The following is a 26,309-nucleotide window of genomic DNA, read 5'->3' as shown; positions in this document are numbered from 1 at the left end:
ACTCCAGAAGAATCCCCTCTTTGCGCAATACCTTTTCGCACCTCCTTAATGTATGCTCAACCAGGAACATTCCTTACGGCACTAAGCTCACAATAGCGCCCTCCGCAACCCTGCGAGCTGACCTCACCATCACCCTGTACAAAAGCGACATTCTATTGATCCCAGCCTCAACCAAAAACCTTAATAAATTTGTGGACCTTTTTACCCTCCTCAGAAACCATGTGCATGACACTGGCAAGGCGACCAACACCTGCCTTGACGATCTTCCGACATTCCTGCTCAGCAAGACTAACCTCCCTCAAACCTCCTCTCTAAGGGACTCCAACACAGCTCCTCCTAACCCCTCCAGGTCGTTTACTGGCCTTGCTAACACTACTGCCCCAAGACCATTGGTCTCCTCCCCTCTATCTCACCCCAGGGTCTCCATGGCTTCTAACACAGCTCATCCTAACCCCCTGAGCTCACGTACCGGCCTCGCTAACGCAATCGACCCGAGACCCTCGGTCTCCTCCCGCCAAGCTCCCCACTCGGAGTCTAAGTCTGGTACGCCTCACCTCCTATCTTCCCTAACACAGTCCATCCTAACCCTCCTAGCACCTCTTCCGCGCCCCCCCCTTTTATGGACATCGATACTCTGCACTTCAAAGCCACCAAAATAATTCAGAGCATCCATTTCTCCATCCTGGATCTAACAAACCTCTTTCACCTTGCCAAACTCTCCTTCGCTAGCCTCAAGCCCCTGCTGAATCCCACTTCCCCTCCTATCTCAGAGCTCCCCAAACACCCACTACTGCCATCCTTGAGGCACCTTTGCCCGCAAAAGCAACCTTGCCAACTATCGGAGGAGGAAACCCTAGCTCTTGCCCTCTCCTGTAGTGTAGTTCCTATTATCCCAATAGGCTGTGCGCATTGGAATAATATCTTCAATAGTATAGACGTAGGACTGTGGTTAACTAGGTCTTCTACTGACGATATTAGACTTAAAGTTATGTGTGCCAGCTAGCTCAGAGTTCACTAGAAACTTTCTCGAATAGGCAAGGAGGAGTTTAACCTCCCTGGATAGACAAGAAGGGATTTAGTTTCTGACAACCATAGAACATGACAACTTTGCTCTCCCCTAATCAAGAGTATATCTCTAGAGTCGTGTGAAAACAAAAGACAACTTATTTTACTCAGTCAGTACGTGCATTCTTAGTTTCACCAGTTTGTAGAGAAATAAGAGATGGGCGTGCTTCAATAAAAAGATGTTATTTATTGATCAGTCTCTTTTCTCATACAAGAGAAATGAATCGCTATTATTGCAATACTTATAGTTAAGTAAAGTGCATACAGTAAAAACAGAATTATAAAATAATACTGTAAAAGCATTTATATGGTTTCTTAGCCATATGATACTTAAAATGGATAAAAGATATACATACATATATACATTGACTAATCGTACTCAACTGGTGCTTCTAACTACGCCTACCCCGGTGTACCTGACCTAAGCCTAATACTTGGGAGGGAGTAAGTAAGTAGCAGTTTAAGTTAAGTTTGCTTTGCCAAGAATCTGACTCAAGAATTCTCTGTAAGGGGTTAGTCAGTTCAGTACCTGGGATTTAGAAGGCTGGAGGGTTGGTATCTCTGTCTCAGGACTCGATATCCCAGTTACCCGCGAGGGCGGCTGGAAACGCCGGAGGCTGGATTTCTCGGCAGGAGAAAAGGCAGCGTCTCTCTCAGCGCGTCAAAAGGGAGGGGCAGCGTCCGTGGGCTTTTCTGCATCAGCTGGGCTCTCCGGCAAGTAGCGCTGCTCCAAGCTCGTCACCACCGTGTCTTAGCTTAGGGCAACGTCGGTATATTTATACCTGAAAGGCGCCGTGTTTGACGTAAGGATGGACATAAGACGTCAGCAAGAATGTCATAAGGACTGGTCGTTCTTACATTCTTTGCAGGAGTTCTCGAGCGAAATCAAAACAATGGTCGCGGGGATTTCCCAGGTCTGTTGGAGGTTTGATTTGTTTTGAGAACTCGGTGTGCTTCTCTAGGGGGCTGACGGGATAGTGCTTGCTTAATGTGACAGCACGCGCTATGACCTTATCTGAAGACGGGTTTCTGTGCCGTTGTATGGACATTAGTGAATTAATAACCGGACAAGGGTCAGAAATAGGAGTATCAATATAGGTACCTAGATAAACACACTACACCCACTCCACGAAATTATGTACATATTTACTAAACTAAGCAATAGTAAACATAACTAATAGTGCATGTGTATACCGAACCACCCCAAAAATATATATATATTTTTTGAAAAATGGCGTATGCAAAATGCACGAAATGAGTATAGGTACTGTATGCATTCAAGCAGTATAATCATTCAAAAGGAGATGCACATTTTATATCGGCATGAATGATTTGCGAAATTACACATGAAATGGCTCTTGATACAGAAAAAAAATTGCGAGACCATCTCATCACATATAAACACAATTAATTGCATATAAACTAGAGGTTGAGGTAATGTAATGTCTCTAGTATTCTTAAGAATAGAAGTTCTGTTCTCTAAGAATAGTTTTACTTTAAGCAGAAGATAAGTGCCAAAAAGGTAAATATTTTGGAATTGGAAAAAAGTTTTCGCTATTCAGAGGAGAAGAGAAAAAAATAGTTCACAGTCACTTTGTTTTCAAAAGACTGAAGGCCAAATTCAGAGTTCAGGGAACGCCGTGTGCAAGTTTGTTTAAAATCATTCTCTCTGTTCCGGTGAAAACATAATTTCTGATAGATTCTCGAAAAAACAGTCTACAGCTTCTGGTGAGAGTTCGACTAGATTAGAAAATGTCGCTACCATGCAGTCACGCGCATGATTGCTTTCACTGATGGTTTGATCAGAACTGCTTACAGAAGGTCGTACCTGGTCGATGCTGCGTTCATCATGTACTTCACTACCCTTCAATCGCAGTGGTGAAGTTTCCACGAATGCCGTCATCAGGATAGGTAGCCGCTGGGGACAGCACAATGCATGAGCCTTTACTGGACCCAACAAAGTATCTGCATCCAATGGTACGTCTGATTGTAGTGTAAGACAGGTGCCCAACACGCATTCTTCGCCGCATAGCATGCACCTTAATACAGGCATAACACAATTCTGCCAGATGGGTCTGAATGAAAGAAACCAGGTCATATTCAGATCTCGTAGCCGGGCTAAGCCAAGGACTTTAGTTATGCGGTCCCGGTAGCGGATAGCTAGGATCGTTTCTTTCATTGTTGCTGGAGTCTTGTCTGTGACATGGCTTGCCATAACGAAGCAAGAGTAGCAAGAATAAAATGCCTGCTACGAGTCCCAACAGGAGTGGAAGTCCGCCAAAGATGGAATGGACGAAATTTGAAAAAATACCCAGGATCGCTTTGAATGGTGTTAAAGCGCCTGAAAAAACTGTCTTAAATACACTGGCGATACCACTTGTATCAGAAATATTTAAGATTTCGTTCAACATTTCTGCGAAGTGTAGGGGGCAATTTGTTGATAACATTGAATGAATCTCTGCCGTTGTCCTTGCAACTTGGAGATCATACGTTTCTTTTGATGACGTCAACTGGGTTGGCGTCTGTAGGAGCACAGTCTTCACTCTGCTTAAAGTATCAATTCGAATAGAAGAGATTTGTAAACTGGGCCATAACCTTCCCTCCCTGTCTGGAGCATCATTCGGGAACAATACTCTTTCACAGCACATGACCCTGGAAGTCACGCTTATGAGATAAGGTTTTCCTGGCAGCAAGCCACAACATCTGTGATCTACAATTAGAATGTAACTCCCGTTCGAAAGTCTTCTAAAGAATGGTTCTATTTGTGTTGTAGGTGTGCCTAACTGGTGACATGAAAGGTTATTTGAAGTCCCTTCACAGGCCCCATGCAAACTAATACCCTGACACAGAAGTATGCCACTTAGTGATTTTTCACAAGTATTACCACTAAGAAATACACTCTGTCCGTTATCACTGACACATGTGTGTGTATAGGGCAAGTTCCATGTGGACTTAATGTATCCTTTACCCAACCTTTCATACTGGCCTGCCTGTATATATTTTTGGCAGTATTGAAACTGGAAAGTTGTTATCGGAATATTTATTATCCCATGTATTATCCATTCAATGACAGGTCGTTCTGACATTGTCAATGGTAATCTCTCAAGTTTTTCAATGCTCAGAATTGTATAGTCAGCACCCTTTTGTGCCAAACTGATTTGTTTATCAGTAAGGTTAAAGATATCAAATAGTGACGTTGTGTTGATTAGACGCCAAGGCACGTAGCCTGAACGCAGATTTTGTAACGTCTAGCCAAGCTGTACTATAGAACGCAATTGAGACTGACCGTGTTGCAATATCAGTAAGTCTTGTTCTATTATATCGATTGCAGAAGATACAATGCTGTCCAGTGAATATATTCTGGAAGACAGAGTCATTAACCCATTGTCCACAACAGAAAGTGATTTTTCCAAATTAACACGGTCAATTTCCCGAATTTTTTCTGCTGTCTCAATTTGAGTTACTTTCCAAGCTTCGTTGTAAGCTGCATATATAGAGGCCGCTATGAAACGTTTTTGACGCTGTTTGCGTGGTCCCATGATGAAATCACGCAAGTCAGCACTTTCTTTAAGTAAAGTTAAGTGTTGCTTAATTTCTGACAGTGTGGATGTATGTAGCCATTGAAGGCAGAGTTTTCCTACACTATAAGTAGTTACAATCCCTGGATGTTGTCTCTGGGAGTATCTTGGGTCTGGCCTGGTCAATGTGAACCCCTTTATTTTGTTCAGGAATCTGTCTTGACAGTTATTTGTGTCTGTGGGCCAGATCAACCATTTCTTCCAATCAGCATGTGTTCTGTTTTGGTTTAAAATATGGGATACGTCTATCTCAACCTCCGTAGTGCTATTACTGTTAGGTGTTGGTTTTGGAATAGACGGTGTGTTTAAGTCTTTAATCTTGGCTAGGCCAAGACAGGATGTCTGTTGAATTGTATCATTCCAAAATATAATTTGTTCTGGGATCATGCAGGCTCTAAATAATGATTCTATACCTTGCAGTTGCCAATCTTTTGTGCCCCAGATCGTTTTCGTTTCAATGTTATTGTTCCAGAAATCAAAACCAAATGTATTCATTTTTTCAAAAAATGAGTCTGAATATATCAATTTTGTGTTTGTAAGCATGGTTTTCACTCCTGTCTTATTTAACAATTTGAAATAAAATGATTCTGCATTACTTGTCTTTGAACTGCCTTTTGGTGGAGTTGCACAATGTTCCCATTGGATAAAATTTAAAACATTTCTAGGTTGAGTAGATTTATGCAGATAATGGTTACCATAATGGTTGTAACAAAACATTTGATCGTAATTAGATGAACCTTGTAAATAATCATGTTCTGTAAATTTAGCTGACATTACTAGATCAGACATCATATCATTAATACTTTCAAAGTCCCAATCATCAGCAAATGTGCTTGGTTTTACAAAGTCACTTAATGAAATCTTAAATTGATGAGGATACTTCAGAAGCTCAACCGGACCATAGATTTCGCAATCAGTTTTGTCCCATGCTACCCCACCGGGTATAGGATTGGCTGTGAAGTTTACTGAAGAAAGTTCTCTTTTCTCTATGTGTGAAGACTTGTGTGATTTCAGGACCAAGTTGATGTTCTGACTTGCTGTGTCCATTGTAACATATTTTCCCTCAATGAAATGTCCCAAGCATAGTACCATGATGAGCCAAAGTATGAGGATGAATACTCCTAGTGCCACCCAAAGTTCAATCCATGGAGAAATCAGATAGGTTTCTTGTAGTTGATGAAAGCTTTCCTTTGCTTTGTCTTTAAAAGTTTTTGTTGTCGGCTGTTCCTCAGGTTCACTTGGATCCTCAGAAAAATCATCGCAGTTGATGAAGTAGCCTGATGCTGTTCTGTCAATTGTTTCAATTGCTTCAGGATTCCTTTTCGTTTTTGGAATTTTCTTTGTTTCATTAGCATAGTCTGTGGTTACATCATTTATTTATTTTATTTATTTGCAGGTTTATATAGCACTATGAATAAACTCCCGTAGGAGTATCTCCGCGCTTGTGACAACCGGCAGAGGAACTGAGATATAACAGGATGATAATAAAATTATTCAAGTAAAGCTCAATTAATCACAACCAAGTACCTATCTAGAGAGAATTAAACAAAAAAGTTTTCAAATGTTTCCTGAAATGGAGATGGTTGGAACATTGTCTCAGTGAAAGTGGGAGAGTGTTCCAAAAATTAGGACCCACCACGGACAAAGCCCTACCTCCTAGTCTGGTTTTACTTATCTTAGGAACGCTCAATAACTGCTGTTCACTAGACCTAAGTGTACGGGTGGGGACATAAGGAACAAATTTGCTAGCCAAATACTCTGGTCCCAATTCGTTAAGGCCTTTATGAATAATACAGCAGGTCTTAAACCTCACTCGTTGACGTATAGGCAACCAGTGGAGTTTATGTAGTAAAGGTTTAGAAGGAGATCTTGGAGGTGCATTAAGCACCAGCCTAGCTGCTGTATTCTGCACCACCTGCAGACAATCCAAAACCTCTTCATTAGCACCTGCCAAAAGACCATTACAATAATCAAGACGGCTGATAACTAGAGCCTGAACTAAGGTTCTCCTATGAGAGTCAGGAAGGAAAGGAAATATCCTTCGGAGAAGACCTATCACGTGGAAACAAGATCCCACGGTAGTGATGACGTGTTGTTTCATGGTCAGCTCCGGTTCCAATCGAACTCCCAGGTTCTTGATTATTGTTTTAGGTTCAGGGGCTGGGCCCAGATCAAGAGGCCACCAATCGGGGGACCATTGGACCCTTGCTTCCCCGAAAAGCATCACCTCTGTCTTTCCGACATTACATTGAAGAAAGTTGGAGGACATCCATCTTGCAACTGCCTTCATCCCATCGGAGAAAGATTGTAAGATCTCCGGGGTTAGTTGCTTAAAGGGGAAGAGCAGCTGCGTGTCATCAGCGTAGGACACTGGACAGAAGCCGAAAGCTCTGGTTATTTCTGCCAAGGGGGCCACATAGGTGTTAAATAAAGTTGGGCTCAAACAAGAGCCCTGCGGGACCCCCTTGGTGATGTTAACCTCTTCCATTATAGACTGGTGTTTCTTGATTTAAGATTTTAATTTGGGTTTCAAGAGGTTTAAGTTCCATGGCTTTGTTGCATAGTCCTTGTTGTTTTACTGTAGGTTTATCAATTGTGATTAGTCTTTTAGTTTGAACCTCTGTGTTTGTAGCAAACGTTGGTGTTCTACTACTTCTTGGGAGTCCACTTGGCCTACTACTTGTTATCGGCCACATGATTGTGGTTTAACCAGGTCGATGAATACAACTCGGTTCTCCTTTTTACCAGCAAGGGGCGGTAGTACTACTGATCTTGTCCCGTTGACAAACAAGACAGGAACTGCTTTTCTGTAAGAAGGCCCAAATTCCTTCTTTACCGCGATCTTTTCTCTGACCAGATCCCCGATTTTTGGAATCCAGACAGGCCTTGCTGGGACAGGTGGTTTCTCTTCAGTGGCTGTTGCTTCAACTTTATGTTGCTCAGGTCTTTTTCTTTTTTTGTTTAAGTCCTGTAAAATAGCCAAACAATCTTTGATATCAAAGCATTTTTCTTTAACCACTGAAGTTTGACTATCAAGGTCCTGGATTAACATTCTAGTCCCAAACAATAGTTCGTACGGACTGAGACCTCTCAGAGAATTTCTTGGCAGATTATTAAGACTACGTTGGACACTTATTGAATGTTTGACCCACCCAGCTCCTGAACCTAATACCTTTGCTGTTATAGATTGCTCTATGCCCTGGTTTTTTCTTTACACCATCCCGTTTCCCTCAGGAAGGAGGTGACAAGAGTACCGCAATGCTATGCCCATGCTGGTCATGTCCGTCTCATAAGCTCTAGAGCTAAAAAGCAGGACCCTGGTCAGGATGTAGCATGCAAATTGCGTATATGCCATTCTAGACTCGCAAATCTTTGTATAACAGTTCAGACGTCAGCCGAGAGCTGCGCTCTACATTTTAAGTGAAAATAGTCTCTACATGTTAATATGACGCATTATTCATACTGGGTATTTTATGTCGATAGCCTAATCTTTTATTTAGCGAAAAGCCATGGGAATACACTGTTTTGGTCACCACTGCGATCTCTGTTGCAGTCTTGCCAATTTTTTGCAAATATGTGATGTCGCAGGCTCATTCCTGGCCACCAATATGTTGATTGTAATTCTTCTAGAGAATCCTTAAGTTTAAGGTGTCTAAGACCCTCACCCATATGTGCGTCTGCTATTAACAAGCCTCTCCTGTCCATGTTTGGAATCACTCTATCCCCCACTCCAGGGATCGAGCAAAAGGAACGGAGTTTGCATCGATTATGTATGTATAATTGAGTGAATACATGAGGGGTAGCGCTGAGAAGTCGCCTGTTGATGACGTTTTTACCGCCAGCATTGTTTCCCCGTCAATGTATTTTACTGAACGCTTTTTTGTAGCTACGGAAGCCGATTTAGTTGGTTCCGCTGTGGCTGTCTCAGCCAATGAATTCCCTGCAACGTGAACGCCATCACGCTGATGACTCAGTGAGTGTATCACGTGAGTCTTTGGTAGTTCTTTCTTTAAAAGAACTATTTGTTCCCAAAGCGATTTTTGCTTTATTGTGGCACCTGTGTCATCTTTGTACCCGTTTTCAACCCATTTCTGCAAGTCGTTATTGTATGATTTGACGCAGTAATACGAATCGCACACTATTAGTGTCGGGAATTCGCGATCGGCATTATCTAGCGCCATTTTTAACGCTATTATGTCAGTTTGTTGTTCTGAATTGTTTTCCACTGAGTGTGTTTTTGAAAACAGAGGTCTTAATTTACCTCCGCGCCACACGTCTTTTGTAATCTCGCATGTGGCGTTATAAGCTTGTTCACCCCAAACTGAGGGCTGAGCATGTCCGTCTGTATGTATTACACAGGCGTACTGTCGGATGGGCAGAATGTCGATTGGCAGAGGATATTCTCTTTCATATTCTAGAATTTTTAATTTTGTCAACTCTGGATCAAAATACTATTTCACTCTGTCTGTAGCAATAGAATCTTCCCATTGTATCCATCTAGGATTCAGTGCCATAGTAGGTAAATTACATGGGGTTGTTAATGCCTCAAAGGCTGATTCTGCTGTTCTGACCGTAATCTGTCTGCCGTCAGCATGGTATCTTTCTCTTGCTACAGCTGTTTGAACCGCGTGAACAATGTTTTCCTTAATGCTGAATATTTTTTCAGTTTCTGTGTACAAGTGTGATTTGTATGCTATTGGTACCTTTTCTCCCTCATTTGAGGACTGGTATGTGAATCCGCATCTTCCTGGGATGACTCGAATCACAAGGTTGCATGTGTTATCGCGTGTTTGTAGTTTTGTTTTAACTAACATGTCCGTTTGTAAAGATCTCAAAATTTCTGTGTGTTTTTGAGTCCAATTGATTCTTTTAAAATCTGGTTTTATTAGGTCATAGAGAGGTTTAACCCTCTCTGCATAGTTTATAATGTAAGTTCTTCCGAAATTCAGGAAACCTAGAATTGATTGCAAGTTTCTCAGTGTTCTAGGTGCTTGGATTACAGCACATTTCTCTAGGAAATTGTCAGCCAGGCTTTTGCCTTCACTTGATAATTCATATCCTAAAAATAGGACAGTCAGATGGGCAATTCTTGACTTCTTGAAGTTGAATTTGTAACCCTCTGCTGCGAACCCAAGTATTATGGTGTTCACTCTTTTCAAGTGAGTATCCAAGTCATCGTCTGTTAGATAGATGTCGTCGACATAAGATAATGCCTCATCATCATATATTTGTAGTAACTCTGTTACCCTTGCTGAGAATAATCCTGGGCTGTTCTTGAACCCTTGGGGCAAACAACAGAAATTTTTCTGCGAGCCATTTATTGAGAAAGCGGTCAAATATCTGCTTTCAGGTGCTATATTTTGACAAAAGAATCCATTAGAGACGTCTAATGTTGTTTTGTATTTTTTGCGCACTATGCTATTCATTAGTGCTGCACTGTGTGAGTTTTGTACTGCAAACGTTTTGCAGCATGAGTTAAGGTGTCTGTAGTCCAAAACTAGACGATATGAATCATCTGGTTTGGAGACAGGAAACAAAGGATTGTTCATTTGTGAGGTGCATGTTTCAATCACCCCCTGGTATTCAAGTTGATCTAAGATCTCCCTGACCTGGTTTTTAGCTTCTTGCTTAATTGGGTACTACCTCTGTGCAGTTGGTTGAGATTTTAACTGGATTTTGTGAGGAGGAGAGTCCTCATCCCATCCCACATGATTTTTATATAATGCAGGAGCCTGGGCTACTGCCCACTTTCTTGCACGTGTATATTTTTTATGAATTGGAATATGATTTGAGAAGGCAGGCATAATCATTTCTTCGCCATGAGGGCACTCCCTGACAAACTCTTGTGGCCAGTCTTTTTCAGCTAGAAGGATGTCATAGCCCTTGGAGAGATTATCCCAAAATAGACCCCTTATTTTCCTAGTCTTATCTCCCTCTATACGTAATGTTATTTCATATATTTTATGAGGTTTGCTAACTCTGGTATCTGCAGTTTCCACCTGAATGTACTCATTCGTGTCCACTGTCTCCAGATGATTCATCAGGATCTTGCGAGCTATGCTCACTTCTGCTGCGCTGTCTAGCAATGTCTGAGCCCACTCTCCGTTTTTCAGCTGAGTCCTCAGGATCCTCGGCATGTTTTATTATTTTAATGCTGGCTACCTTCTTCTTTGGAAATTGTAACTTTTTACTTTGATGAGCAGGTTCTTTGTCTTTGGACTTGACGAGCTCTTCCCTGTGTTCTGACCGTCCTCTTCTTTCCGATTTCTGCAAGGAAGTCTGAAAAGATCGAGAGGGACGTGTATCAATATCTTGATATCTATCAGGTTTCTTCAAATTATCCCTATTTCTAAGGTTGTATTTTTTCTCAGAGGGCTCCCTCTGGGGAGACTTGTGTCCTTGGTCCGGAGATCTTTCTCTCCGCCGAGGAGACCTTCCTCTGGACTGGAATCTTTTTTCTTTGGGAGTGGATTGTTTATTTCCATCCCAGTTCTTTTTTGAAGTGTTTAGATTATTTTTAATAAATACTTTTTCAGGATTTTCTATTAGTTGGGGTTTCACTGGTTTCCCACCCAAACTATCTCTTCCTAGTTCTTGATAGGATTTTTCTACGATTCTGGCAAGTTCAAATGGTTGGTCTGCTATATCTGTTTCCTTCAATCTTTGGCGGATCGCCACATTTGCTGCTTCCCCTTTTATGTTTGCTAGTAATATTGCAGAGACCTGCTTGAAGTCTTTCAGTAATTTCATACCCAGAGTTAAAGCAGGTTCTGGACCGTATTCATTTTGAATCTGTTTTAGCACTTCTGGTATTACCGCCATGGACGGAACACCATGTGTTTTTGTGTAAATGGAAGCAAAGACTGTACCCCAAGTGTCACAGTCCTCCACATGTGGTGCGATCCCCATTGGGAGACAGATAGTCAGAATTCTGTGTTTCTCCACAGGTGTGGTATCTGGAAATACCGCCTCTATTTGAGTGATTTTTTGTGCTAACCAGAATGGAATTTGTTCCCGTTTAATGGGTACTTTACCTAGACAGGACTGTATGTTCTGTGGGGTGATTTTATTTGTGTTCCCCTGACGAGGGGTCAGCTGTGGAATTTTAATAGCTGGTTGGACTATTGAAGTCCGCATTACATATTGGACTAGTTGTCTGTGTATTTTAATCAGTTGTTTTAACTGTGTTAAAAGTTCTGTTACTGACATTTTTTCAATGTCTGGATGTGGTGTGTATCTGGCTAGAACCGGCCACGTCGCTCCTGGTCTACCTAGTGGACCGAGCCTGGTGATGTGATCATTATGTTTTAAAGCGCCTTTAAACCAGAGCAGGTGCTCTTGGTATTTGAGTGGTATTTCCACCTCCTCGAAAGGGGTGTACTCATCCGGAGGTTCCTCTATCTTGTAATAATGGAACTCCTTTGTTACAGCGTTTGCTGCTGGAAAATTTATCCATGAATAGAATACCTCTGTCTGCCGATATTCGTGTGCCTCAATCACGAATATGACTGTACCACCTCTCGGTGTTAGTCCATTTTCTATAAGTTTTAACGTTATAGTTTTTCTTATGCTGACCGGGATGAGTATTGCACCCGGGTCTTGCTGTAAGAGACTTGTGTCTTCCTCTAGGAGTTGAGCTGCTATTCTAGCTGCCTCCCTATCTTCTTCAGTTTCTGACATTTTACTGACAAGAAGGTTTTTTGTTGCAGATCAGGTTTTCAAGGAAACAAAGATTAGATGCACAATATTTTGGAACACTGTATCCTTCAACGTTGAATAAACCAAAAACCATACATAGGAGTCTCCTCCTACTAAGTTTGGCGGATTTTAACCTTTCACCCACTCCAGACGTCTTTGGAGTTTTATGGGAAAAAAGGGTCTGTGTGAAAAAGCACGACCGAGTTACTCTAATGTCTTGCGTTAGATTTATCGCCTATCCAAACCGTTGGGCGCCATGTAGTGTAGTTCCTATTATCCCAATAGGCTCTGCGCATTGGAATAATATCTTCAATAGTATAGACGTAGGACTGTGGTTAACTAGGTCTTCTACTGACGATATTAGACTTAAAGTTATGTGTGCCAGCTAGCTCAGAGTTCACTAGAAACTTTCTCGAATAGGCAAGGAGGAGTTTAACCTCCCTGGATAGACAAGAAGGGATTTAGTTTCTGACAACCATAGAACACGACAACTTTGCTCTCCCCTAATCAAGAGTATATCTCTAGAGTCGTGTGAAAACAAAAGACAACTTATTTTACTCAGTCAGTACGTGCATTCTTAGTTTCACCAGTTTGTAGAGAAATAAGAGATGGGCGTGCTTCAATAAAAAGATGTTATTTATTGATCAGTCTCTTTTCTCATACAAGAGAAATGAATCGCTATTATTGCAATACTTATAGTTAAGTAAAGTGCATACAGTAAAAACAGAATTATAAAATAATACTGTAAAAGCATTTATATGGTTTCTTAGCCATATGATACTTAAAATGGATAAAAGATATACATACATATATACATTGACTAATCGTACTCAACTGGTGCTTCTAACTACACCTACCCCGGTGTACCTGACCTAAGCCTAATACTTGGGAGGGAGTAAGTAAGTAGCAGTTTAAGTTAAGTTTGCTTTGCCAAGAATCTGACTCAAGAATTCTCTGTAAGGGGTTAGTCAGTTCAGTACCTGGGATTTAGAAGGCTGGAGGGTTGGTATCTCTGTCTCAGGACTCGATATCCCAGTTACCCGCGAGGGCGGCTGGAAACGCCAGAGGCTGGATTTCTCGGCAGGAGAAAAGGCAGCGTCTCTCTCAGCGCGTCAAAAGGGAGGGGCAGCGTCCGTGGGCTTTTCTGCATCAGCTGGGCTCTCCGGCAAGTAGCGCTGCTCCAAGCTCGTCACCACCGTGTCTTAGCTTAGGGCAACGTCGGTATATTTATACCTGAAAGGTGCCGTGTTTGACGTAAGGATGGACATAAGACGTCAGCAATAATGTCATAAGGACTGGTCGTTCTTACATTCTTTGCAGGAGTTCTCGAGCGAAATCAAAACAATGGTCTGTTGGAGGTTTGATTTGTTTTGAGAACTCGGTGTGCTTCTCTAGGGGGCTGAAGGGATAGTGCTTGCTTAATGTGACAGCATGCGCTATGACCTAATCTGAAGACGGGTTTCTGTGCCGTTGTATGGACATTAGTGAATCAATAACCGGACAAGGGTCAGAAATAGGAGTATCAATATAGATACCTAGATAAACACACTACACTCCTACAACCCTTCCCTCACCACACCAATTCCGCTAGACCTCACTGAAAAGGAAATCCTTTCCAATCTCCAGGACCACAATGCAGCCCCAGTTACCCCTTGTCTATCAGACGTGAGGGCAGAACATCCCATCCGCAAGGTCGCACGGTCACAGACCAGCTCCCCTCAGTAACCGCAGTGTGATCAGAAGCAATCTAGTGCCTGTACACCTGTCTGCCCTGACTCCCGACACCTCCTCCGACACCTCCCTGACTGCTCTCTTAATTAGCTGCCGTAAAGCAAGCCTCCGATGTCACTGCTCTCATCCAGAACAACAACTTCGACTTAGCAATTCTAACAGAATCATGGCTTAATTAGTCCTCATCCCCATGCCTTGAAATCTTAGTCCCCCCCAACTATAATATTGCTACGCTAGACAGACAACATAGCAAGAAAGGAGGTGGCATCGCCTGCATCTATCGCTCTAACCTTCTTGTCACGGATCCTCTGGCGGATACCTCTGACTCCTGCAAATACCTCACCCTCTCAATTTGCAGTAACGCCTCCCTACTGTGCAACCTGCACATCTTTTACCACCCGCCAGGCATGAACGATTCCTTCACTGACCACCTCATGGAAATTCTCACAGCGAAGAGCTCCACCAACGCCAAAGACATTTTCCTTGGCGATTTCAACCTGCACTGGAACCATCCTAAGGATCCTCATGTCAACGCCATTAAAGACCTCCTGGCCGATCAAGCCCTGATCCAAGCTTGTTCACTCCCAACTCACTCAAAAGGGGCCACTCTAGACTGGATCATCTCCAAGGAAGCAACCATCAAGCGTATCTCTATGGACCCCTGTGATTAGTCTGACCACCATGCCATTACCTTCCTTCTACCTGGTACCCACAATACAAGGGCACCACAACCGGTGCTTCCTAAACGCTGGGTCAGAGACACCAAGAACCTGGACCACAAGGAACTTGAGGTTCGTTGCAAATCTGACCTCCCTCCCCTCCGCATATCACATTGGTCAGTGACCTCAACGATCACTACTCTGCAACTACGTCGACCATTCTGGATGACCTAGCCCCGCTAAAACTAAAAAGAACTCAAGTCAAAGATAGAAACCCATGGTTCACTGGGTTCCTCAACAATGAGAGGCGATCCCTCCGACAATCCGAAAAAATTTGGAGACAGCACCCCTCTGCTGCTCATCTAAAACTTCTCCGCCAAGCCAGAAATACTTACAACAGGAATGTCCTCAACTCAAAAAAAGAATTCTTCAGATCGGAACTAGGGAATGCCCAGAACAGACCCCAAAAACTCTTTGTACTGATCAAACACCAGTCCGACAAACTGGCCAAACCATCGGAAAAAAAAACCCTAGTCTCTAATTTCATCCGAAGAATTCTCCTCGTTTTTTGCAAAAAAAATCAAAACCTTGGGCAACGAACTGAGTTCTGCCTTACACAATCTACCACCCCTGACCTGCCTCCTCCACCCACGCCGCCTCAGCAGACCTCACCTAAGAATCAAGCACACTGGACCAACTTCACTCTCTACGATGAAGACTCTGTCGCCAAAATACTTTCCACATTAAACCCGAGCAACCATTTCAACAACCCGCTCCCCTTTAACTGTCTAGCTGCCGCCACCCAATCCATTATTCCTAGCTGGACTGCGATAATTAATGCCTCTCTCCGGCAGGGATCAATCCCTGCCTCCCTAAAAGCAGGACAAGTCCTCCCCATTCTGAAAAAGCCATCGCTGGATCCAGCCTCCCCAGACAATTTCAGACCTATATCCAACATTCCTCTATTAGCCACAGTGCTGGAGAAATGTGTGCAACTGCAGCTAAGTCATCACATCAACAACTTCCCCCTACTCGATGACTGTAAATCTGGATTCCGAACTGGGCACAGCACTGAAACCACCATGTTCCACATGCCCTCCAAGCCCTTGACCAAGGCAAAACCTGTCTCCTAATCCTCCTATATCTATCCTCGGCCTTTGACATGGTCAACCAGGGGAAGCTACTCGAACGTCTCAAATTTAGGATGGGATTAGATGGCCCGGTTCTTGAATGGTTTAGATCCTTCCTCCATAACCGATCTCAGAGATTCCTAATTAACAGTAACCTGTCTGCTCCCTCCTCGGTCACTTCTGGAGTCCCTCAAGGATCAACGCTGTCCCCCACCCTCTTCAACCGTTATTTAGAATCCCTTGCTGAAGTTCTTCGCACCCCAAATATCTCCTACCATATGTACGCCGGCGACACTCAAATCTACATCAACATCTCATCTCTCGAGGAGATTCTCTCCCTGAATGAGGCACTGAAGCTGACCGTCCAATGGTTCTCCTCCAACCAACTCAAACTAAACGCAAAGAAAACATAATCTCTTCTAATTTCCCCTCCTAAAACCGAACCTGAGAACCAGACATGGATTAAAGCCATCACAGCCTTAAATTGTCCACCGACCATTGTGGGCTCGGCAAATCGCTGGGAATAACCTTGGATTGCAACTTGAACATTCGAGACCACATCAACTCAATGGCCAAATCTGCCAGATTCCACCTGAGCTACCTATGGAAACTGAAACCCTTCCTTGACGCTCCCGACCTAAAACTGGCAGTCCAAGCACTAGTCATTTCTAGACTGGAATATTGCTGTTCCACCCTCTCTGGTTTACCCAAGATCTCCCTAGCACCTTTAAAAGCCTGCCTCAATGCAGCTGCCAGACTACTTACCGGCACTAGGAAATTTGATCACATTTCTCCTCATCTGAAAGCGCCGAACTGGCTTCCTCTCAAGGCCAGAATACAACTTAAGCTAACATGCATCACACACAAGGCCCTACACTCAAACTCCCCTGCATATCTTGCACGGAAGCTTGTGGTATCCGGAAGAATCAGAAACTCACGGTCTGCCAGTGACCTCCTACTCAAGCCTGCACACTTTCGGAAGAAAAAAACCTATAATAGGGCGTTTGCTGGGGCTGCACCAAGAATATGGAACTCCTTCCCACCCGCCATCAGAAGAATCCACTATCTTGCACGTTTCAAAAAGGAGGTCAAATCCTTCCTCATGGGTAAATTCCTTGGCTAAACCCCGTTCCCCCAACCACCACAGAGACTATTGCCTCCCTCCGTCAACCTTTTACCCTATCAAGAACCCTGGGGCCGGTCCTCAGCAACTGTAATATTAACTGTACTTTGTATACTTCCATCCCTCTTGTACTCAGCACCACCCACCCTCCCTAATTTATGGTATACTCTTGTGATCCCATGCCTCTTGTACAACTCTATGACTCTGTAAAGCGCTCTGATACCCTAACGGGTCAAGTTCGCGCTCTACAAAAACATAAATAAAAAAATAAATATTAAATAAATTATCTGCATAAAGCTAATACATTTAGAAATGTTTTTATTTACACTCAGTGGGAACATTGCCCGGATCCATTGGAAGGTAGCTCAAAAACATTTTTGCATTTTTTTTCACATTTTACAGATTTTGATAATTCCAAACCGGAATCATTTTATTTTAAATTAAATGTTTCGCCCAATCATAAAGTGATGCTTACCCACTCCAAATTAGTGTATTCCCAATCTTTTATTAATGAATTGTCAGTGGGTGGCTATGATCTGTGGAAGGCCACAGTAGATCTTAAATCTGTGTCGGGTTCTAGATCCTGGCAGGTGCAGGGCACTGAAGCTTTACATTGCGCGTGCCTCATCCCTACTCAAATTTTATTTTTGAATGATTCGGTCTATCAGACTAGGTGTTTTGGATTGGCTACTTCAAAGCAAAGGAATGCCCCTGCCACTCATGCTCTGGCTAGATATCTGAACTGGACAAATCATACTGCTTAATCCTATTGACAATTTGCAATCCTTGTTTCAAAATGTTATTTTTAATATTTGTGCTTTAGACCCCCTAGGTTGGTTGGTTTGGCAGACCAGCTCAGATGCTTGCCAACTCCGTTTCCATGACAAGGATCCTGGCTATACACAGGATAGGCCTGATCCATGTTTTTCTAACTCCTATTCGGTTACCACCTACTCTGTTGGAAAATTATGTCAAAATTGGTTAAAATACTCAACATTGTCGTCAGTAAAAGAACATTTGTTGTTATTATCAGGTGACATTAATTTGACAGATTTTATTAAGGGGCCTGCTGGTGCTAGATTGAAATGATTTATTTATGCATCCTATTTTGAAATATGGAAGCTGTTTCAAATTGAGGCTGCTTCCCGTTTAAGGGCGATAGACCAGGCTAATTTAGAAAAAGTCCTTGCTGTTGGTGACAATAGTATTAACACAATTTCTTCCCGCATTTACACGTTGGACAGTATTGTTTCATCTGTTGTTGATATTGTACAAGATGATGTGTCCGTTTTGTATCATGGAAAGAATCAATTGCGTTCAGAATTGCAGTTTGCATGGACATTACAAACTCTTAAGATTGGAAATGTTCCTTGGGATTATTTGAATGCGTCATCTTTGTTTTTGCCTTTTAACTAAACAGACAAACAGCGATTTATGTCCATGAAGGATGCTACATACACTCTTTTACATATTAAAAAATTAGAACCTTTGCCTTTTTCTGTGGCCGAAACTGAAGCTGCTGTCTGGCTCATCTATGGGGCAAAAACTTTACTATTTCCTTGATTTAAATTTAGTTCCTGCATTAAGCATTTACCCCTAGGCTACTATGAACCTTTAGGCTGTGTTTTCCTTCATGAGGTGTGGTCATTACCGTTCGCTTACAGATGCTTGCAGGATGACAAAGAAGTTTACCTAACTGGGGAATCAGGTGATTCAACCATAGGTCATTCTCTGGTTTGCAAAAATATATAGTTGCACAGGGCCTGTAACCTTACAGCCCCAAATCTCGCATGCATTCTGAAAGGTATTCCAGTGGCAGTTATTACACCTACTTTCACTCTGCTTGCAAACTCTAGTTATCTGCTTTTGAATAATGAGGAATGCTGGGGTATGCTTACCGGCATTCCCTTACATTGTGACAGTCTTGCAACGTGTGGTTTGCTGTAACAATGTACTGATTCCGCCCCCACACGGTAGACTCAATAACTCGGTCTGGCCATTCATTCCGACCTAGAGGGCAGACTTCGATAAGTTGAGCAGAATTAGAGCATTGCTATCCCAAAAAGAAGTTTCTCTCACATCTGCACGTGATACATTAATCCTTCATGTGGCCAATACCCGATCAGAGGTGCATGTTCTTATTAATACTGACATCCCACTGTATTTCGGTGCTTTAATTCAAAGCATTTTCAATGCCTCTCATACTACCGGCTTGGCCCATTTTTTTAAAGTTGTGTGCGCTGGTCTGGTGACTTCTTTCCAAACTATATTTGGTGTGATACCAGCATTTATTCATTCTATTTTTCCCAGCGTATTCGGTGGGTTGCCACTATTAATTGCCTTAGCTGCTGGAGTACTGCTGGTAATTTACCTGGTGCGCAATGGCTGCTCTTCCTGTGGCCCTACACAGCCAAGACCGGCTGCATATGATTCGTAACTGCATGCTGGAATGCTATGGTACGATGCCCCGGGCCACACTCAGTGTGGCTTACGGATTGTCCTTTTGTTTTGCATACTACTCTTGCATGCAACCTGTCTTCACCTGCTTGGAATATTCATTTGAATGGGCATTGGACCTTTGCCTCTCCAATATGGTGTCACCTGCACCGGATTTTGATCTGCTGATGAGTTCCATAGTGTTCCATGAGCAAGAGTGTTCCATTGTTAGGATTATGGCCTGCGCAGCTGCACTTGGAGTTTTGCCACAGTGGGATATCTGTGCAGCAGCACATGAGTTCCTACAATGAAGTTACACCGAGTATCACGCAAGTTGTCCTCTTATGGTGCTGGAGGCACCACTTATTGAGGAACATGTTTGTTCTTTCAGTTTGCTTGAGTGAATGGCGTCTCTTTTTTGTGACGATAACAATGACTTCCTCTTGGAGGCTGTTGCAAATTACTGCTCATACACTTTGATGGATTAACCTGGCTTGCACCGATCATCTGCAGGATTTTTTTGTTTCTTTTCTCTCTTTCCTCTTTTGTTGATATTTTCTATATATGTCAACCTTGTTGAAAGACAAAATATTTTTTTTTCCATTCCCAAAATTGTTATGCCGGAATCTCAAATCACTTAAAGATCGATGCTCTAACTTCTTTCTCAGACTTATTGAACTCTGTGTTCTCCATAAACCTCTGTCCGATGGCCTGACCAGGGGAGGGCATAGTGAGGTAATGGGATTAACTGCAGACATTGCTAAATTAGCATTAGTTAGTATATGCTTGGCAGCCATTTTGCTGCTTTTGCACATGTTACTATATGGCTTTATTCTCATGGATAGACTGCTGGTGCATTTTCGAATGAGAACTGTCTGACTTTCACACATTTAGCTGTACACGGTGCTCCTCGCCTGCACGGCGTGTTCAAGGTAAAAAAACAATGTATGCTGTTGATTCACTTTGGTCAGCCCCCCGCCCATAGACACAACATAGAACACAGCTGCACTACTGAAGGTTGGGTGCTTTTAATATGGCATTGCATGCATGAAAAAGCACTTGGAGAGATTCATTCCATAAACTAGCTTATAGCACGGGGAGGGTGGTAAGGCACTGTAGCCATGTTTCCACTGTCATTATAATATGGTTTCTGAAATAATGTAATAATCTTCGTGGGGTCAAGGTGTAGTTCCAAATTAGTATTTATTGTAATTGATGTTACAGATGGTATAGGTGAACTATGATGGTAGTTAAATGGTTAAATAAGTAGTTAAGTAAGCCCCACCAGGAGCTGTCTTCCTGGTAGCTCAGCCTTCCATCATCAAGTGATGTCTCATCTCTTAGCAAGCATTCTATGACATACATAACATTCTGAATACAGACAAGCTGGAAAGCATGAGAAGACAGATGACAGATAAGGAGATTAAGATACACTTTACAACAGTTTCCCCTTTTGTGCTTTATGGAATTGTAACTATGCTGATTATATTGTTTTTATGCATTTGTTGCTAGTATTGCCTCGTGTACTGCATTGTAGAGCACGTTAGTTAAAATAAACATTTTAAACTTTATTGTGTCTCTGTTTACTCACGTGGTGGACAAGTATGAGTGTTTGAACAAAAGAGTGTTCTTCCCGCGATTCCTGAGAGGGACGGAGTGACATGTTCTAGGATGTCTAATCATTCGTAGCTTCGCTGTAGTACGGAGAAGAAATGAGACACTATAGCTAGTCGGATTGGGGTTCTGGGCACCGAGGTGGGTTTTCTGGTACACAACTGCACACCGAGGTCCTGGTTTCCTGCACATAGTTCTGTGTATGTGAAGAATCCCTGCAACAAGGCAGGGTGTCCAGGTGAAAATGGAATAATGTTTAAAAAATGAATGCTATTGTTCGGCTGTGCACCTATGGACGGCACAAGGTGGGTGGGTGTTGGGGAAATGTACAAAGCTACATTTTGAAATAATAATAATAGCATTTAAGAAAATTTAAATATAAAAAATAAATACCAAAACATTAATTGCTGGTGTACTAGGGGATGATGAGAAACCTATTGGGAGGCAAGACGTGCAAGTAAAAAAACGCAAAACAATACATATAATATAAAACACTGTTCATAATAATCATACCATACATTTAATACAATGATAATCAAACATTGTTAAACTGAAAAGAAAAGTTAAAAATTGGACAAAATGAAAAAGGCATAGCCCTCTCCTATCACTCTCCCTATAAAATGAATGAAAACTGGAAAAAAGTAAACTAAGGGTGGCTGCACAAAATTGTCACCGGCCACATGGTCAAACAGCAAGCAAGGAGGTAAGCACACAAAGAAGAACACATGCAGGCCGATGGCAAAAGCACACTGGCTAGCTGTGTAAAATGACAGCCGGCCACATGGTCAACCAACAACAACCTGCAAGAAGGTGTGGCCACAATATAGAAAACATGCAGGCCTATGGTCAAAGCACACTGGCTGGCTACACAAAATTGCTACATGCTCAAACAACAACAACCAGCAAGGAGACATGGCCACAACAAAGAACACATGCAAACCTATGGCAAAAGCACATTGGCTGGCTACACAAAATGGCCACCGACTGCATAGTCAACAACAACCAAGAAGCAGGCATGGACACAACAAAGAATACATGCAGGCTTATGGCTAAAGCATACTGGCTGGGTACACAACACGTCACATGGTCAAACAACAACAACCAGCAAGGAGGCATGGCCACAACAAAGAACACATGCAGACCTATGGCAAAAGCACATTGGCTGGCTACACAAAATGGCCACCGACCTCATAGTCAACAACAACCAAGAAGCAGGCATGGACACAACAAAGAACACATGCAGGCGTATGGCTAAAGCACACTGTCTGGTTACACAACTTGGCCACCAGCCATATGGTCAACCAAAAACAACAAGCAAGAAGACATGGCCACAACAAAGAATACATGCAGTTATGGTCAAAGCACACTGGCTGGCTACTCAGAAGGGCTACCGGCCACATTGTCAAACAACAAAACCAAGGAAGGAGGCATGGCCAACAAAGAATACATTCAGGCCTATGGCAAAAACACATTTGCTGGCTACATAAAATGGTTGCCGGCCATATGGCCAAACACCAAACAAGAAAGCCTGGAAAACAAAGGACACATGAGGCCTATGGACACCAACTACACAAAATGGTCCCTGGCTACATGACATGGAAAACAAAGACAAATGGTGGCCTACATCAAACACACTCACTGGCCAGACAAAGGAGGAATGGTAATACTGAAGTAAACACAACCATTCATTCAGCAATGCCAAAAATGAATATTAAATGTGCTATAAAAATTGTATAACAACACACATCCTTTCAAGGTATCAATTAAACACCTATACACTTTCTGCAGAATAGAAAAAGTGAAATACCCCCAAAACACACATTTTTAATATAATGAAATGCCATCCCAACTCTAAATGATGTTTTAAAACAACATATGCCACAGAAACAGTTGTTTCATGCACCCATGACTAGTACTGGGCCTAATGCCCGGAGGGCCTATTGATAGACTAGACTATCAACAATTAGACTAGGCCATATAGTTAAATAAATGAATATGTTGCAAATGCATTAACAAACATGGGTTAAATGTACTGAACTGTGCAACATTTTCCTTTACAAAAAATTTAAAATTAAAAGCAAAAAAATAACTAGACCTCTACTGAAACTGCAGGCCACCCTCCAGAATAAATGAAAAAATTGGATAAAAGTACAAATAAATACTGGTGCATGCCCGCCATCAAACAAATAACACCCTTATACAACAATGTTTGAACTTACCTGTGATATCACAAAAATATAAGTGCTAAAATCCTATGTTGTTTATGCAGCTGACAAAGAGAGTCATATTTCTAGCTCCAAACCCAAATTAAAAGTGGCCAGTAGATGGACAAAGCACTGGGAGGAGCCTACTGGACAGGAACAGGATGTTTTGGGTCTCTGGGGCACTTCCTTCTTGTTGAAAAAAAAGTAAGATAAAAAAGGCTTCTCACACTAAAATATAACTTGAAGCATCTATTGGAGTAGAATATCAACTCAAAAACATCTTTTGAAGAAATGTAGCTGCTTCTCGAGTAGAGAATCTGCTCGAGGTGCAGCCGCTGTAACTTGCAATCGCCAGTGTCATGAAAAAGAAGCTGTGGAAGCTGGAAGCCATGCTGGCGGCCTCCAAATCACGTACATGCTTGCTACTGGCCAGCAAGTCTTGTGGCATTCGCCAGCGTGCCCCAACAGAAAGAAAAATTATGCCACGTGCCCGATGGCAGAATTTAGCTGGAAGCAGTTACCAAATTCCGCAAACTCCGTGATCGTAGTAAATTTTGGTAACAGTTCTTATTTTGAAACACACAAGGGCACCTTCTCTGTAATCACAATACTCAAGTACAGAACATCAACATGTCCCCTCATTTAAAAGGCATATATACTTGCAGTTTAAATTACCTCCTACCTACTAATACATAATAAGGTGAACAGTTATAGCAAAGAACATGGTTGCAGTATAATGCAGGAGCAAGCTCTAGCGCCCACTTCTTGGCATGTGAATGTTTTACTGAGTCTGGAATGAGGTTGGAGAAGGCAGGTAAAATTACAGTTTCTCTCTCTGGGCAATATATCACAAATTCAGGTTGGCAATCCTTTTCAGTCAAGAGAATATCATAGCCGAATGACAAATTCTCCCAAAACAGAACAATAATATATCTTAGTACACCCACCTCCAATTGGAGTTTGAAACAATGTTTTGACTATTTAGACTTGTCTACCTTTTTATTATATAGTCAGATGAGTGTTTGAAGTACTTCTTTGGTTTCACAAGATCCTCTGATCTCCACTCTGACCGTCCACCTTTCTCTGAGTGTTTTTGGATGACTCCTGGAAGGAACTAGATGAATATGTTACAGTATCCTGATACCTGTCAGGCATTTTAATATTAACCTGTTGAGTGCTCGCGTCACCGTTGGCTGACGTGAGCTCTACCTTTGGGGTGATGCGAACGACCAATGGCCAACGCAGCCCCGCCCACTCTGCGGAACGCCCGCATTGCGGCGGAATGTCCACCGCAGTAAACGGGTTAACATGGTACACAGATTATAGCACTTGTTAGTGGCCTCCTGTTGAAGAGAACCACCAGTGACTCAGTCTTTTTTTAATTTTCTTACTATCCCACTTTTTCTTTGAAGAGTCAGGCACTTGCTTGGAGTTATCTTTTTCAGAATTACTCTTAATCTGTGGTTTACAAGGTCTGGCTCCCAAATTATCTCTACCCACTGTTGCATACGTTTCTTTGATAATTTTAGGTAATTTGTGCTCCTGTTCTACCGGAGCCAAACCCCGAAGGCGCTGGCATATAGCTAACGCTGCTGCCTCCCCTTTAATGTTACTTAACATAATGGTGGATATTCAGAAAAAATTCCCATCACTTTCATCTCCAAATCCAGGGCAGGGTCTGCCCCGTACTCATATTGGATCTGTTTAAGCACCTCTGGCTAAACAACTAATGAAGGTGTACCATGAGTTCTGGTATATACTGCAGAAAATATTGTACCCCATGTGGTGTAGTCCTCTACTGGAGGAGCCATCCCCACAGGGAAATATATTGAAAAAATCATGTGCTTTTCCTGGGGTTTCGTATGGGGAAACACTGCTTCAAGCTGATTTGTTTTTTGTGCATTCCAGATGTATTTCCTGTCTGAAGGGAGCTTTACCCATGGCTACATTGATTGTTTGTGGGCTTATGACCGATGTAACCAATTGTGGTTGTGCAGCTTGAGCAGCCCTAGCAGGATTTACTGTCATTGTTCACATAGCGAACAATGTCAGACTCCTATTTATTCTGACTAGACTATTATATAATCTATGTAATTGTGGTACTGTTTTATTAGCTGTGTTTGGATGTGGTTTGTAGCTAGCTAAAACTGGCCATGTTGCTCCCTCATTACTGAGGGGACCTAGTCTAATTTCTTCTGTAGTTTGTGGTAGGGTGCCTTCAAACCAATTTTGATGTTCTTGGTATGTTAATGCTATTTCTAGAGCTTTGTGAGCTGTATAGTTTCTTGCAACGTCACTGGCAGTGTGAAATAATCATGAGCGTTTTTTTGTTACTGGAAATGTAACCGATGAATGGAATACCTCTGACTGAAATGATTTATGAGCGTCGACCACGTTTGTAATGTCCCCACCGTACGTGTGAGATCCTGTTGTTGCAGCTTCTGAGTAACTGCATGTCTGCAATTTCAGGTATGTTTAGTGCTGCCGGTTCAGCCATAAGAACATGTTGAAATCATAGAGTGTACCACTATGGAGTGATCCTTTGAAAGGTTCAAGCTTGTACAACTTAAATCCAATACATAGGTTTTACCAACTCAGCTTAGGATGATTTTGCCCTCTTACCAAGGATGCCTCCTGTTAAGAGGTGAGTAGGGGTCTTTGAGTTACAAAAGAAAACTACCCAGGCAATCCATTAAATAAGAACCTAAGCTAAAAGGTGTGTATCACTTACAACGCAACTTTTACGTCGTAATGCTGTTACAACGCAGCTATTACAACGCAGGATCCATTACAACGCATGGCATTACAACGCATGGCATTACATCGCAGATGCTATTACAACGCATACCATTACATCGTAAGTATTGGTAAGTATATAATTTATTTTAATTTTATTTAATATTATATAAATGATTTAATTAATATTAATTATAAATAAAAATAAATAAAAATATTTATTTATGTTTTTAAATATTATAAATTAAATTTATTAATTTAAGTAATTTTTAAAATAATTATGAGTATAGGAGTATATGTATTGGTGTACTGAGGTTTTAGGGCAGGGTTTGGGT

This window comes from Lissotriton helveticus, chromosome 6, assembly GCF_964261635.1.
Source record: "Lissotriton helveticus chromosome 6, aLisHel1.1, whole genome shotgun sequence".
Lineage (NCBI taxonomy): Eukaryota > Metazoa > Chordata > Amphibia > Caudata > Salamandridae > Lissotriton > Lissotriton helveticus.
This window is presented reverse-complemented; position numbering follows the sequence as displayed.